Source organism: Haliaeetus leucocephalus, unplaced genomic scaffold, assembly GCF_000737465.1.
Source record: "Haliaeetus leucocephalus isolate CR32 unplaced genomic scaffold, Haliaeetus_leucocephalus-4.0 Scaffold282, whole genome shotgun sequence".
Lineage (NCBI taxonomy): Eukaryota > Metazoa > Chordata > Aves > Accipitriformes > Accipitridae > Haliaeetus > Haliaeetus leucocephalus.
The window spans coordinates 84,724-85,123 of NW_010972718.1; the positions used below are offsets into that span (position 1 = coordinate 84,724).

A 400-nucleotide genomic window follows, 5' to 3' on the forward strand; every position below is an offset into this window, starting at 1 on the left:
CTTAGCCCTGCGGGACCTCAGGGGTGGTTTGGGGGTCCTCAGCCTTGCAGGATGTTGAGGTTATTTTGGGGGGGCTCTTCCTTGTGAGTCTCTGGGCATGGTTGGGGGGGGTTCACCTTTGGGATGTTGGAGAGGGTTTGGGGGGGGCTCAGCCTTGCGGGATGTCAGGGGTAGTTTGGGGGTCTTTGCCCCACGGGACCCTGGGGAAGGTCTGGGGGGGGTCAACCCTGCAGGACCCCCACCCCGGGATGATTTAGGAGGCTCATCTCTGTAGGACAGTGGAGATGGTTTGGGGGGGGCACTCAGCTCCATGGGACCCCAGGGACAATTTGGGGGGCTCAGCCCTGTGGGACATTTGGGGCAGTTTGGGGGGGCTCAGCCCTGATGGATGTTGGGTATG

The 400-nt window shown here is 62.0% G+C and overlaps 1 protein-coding gene across 1 annotated transcript in view; it reads left to right on the plus strand.

The window, feature by feature from the left end:
• The window catches only part of LOC104833322 (HLA class II histocompatibility antigen, DM beta chain), a 5,126-nt gene that overhangs the window by 2,332 nt on the left and 2,394 nt on the right, over positions 1-400 (plus strand). The gene's annotated exons all lie outside the window — the stretch shown is intronic.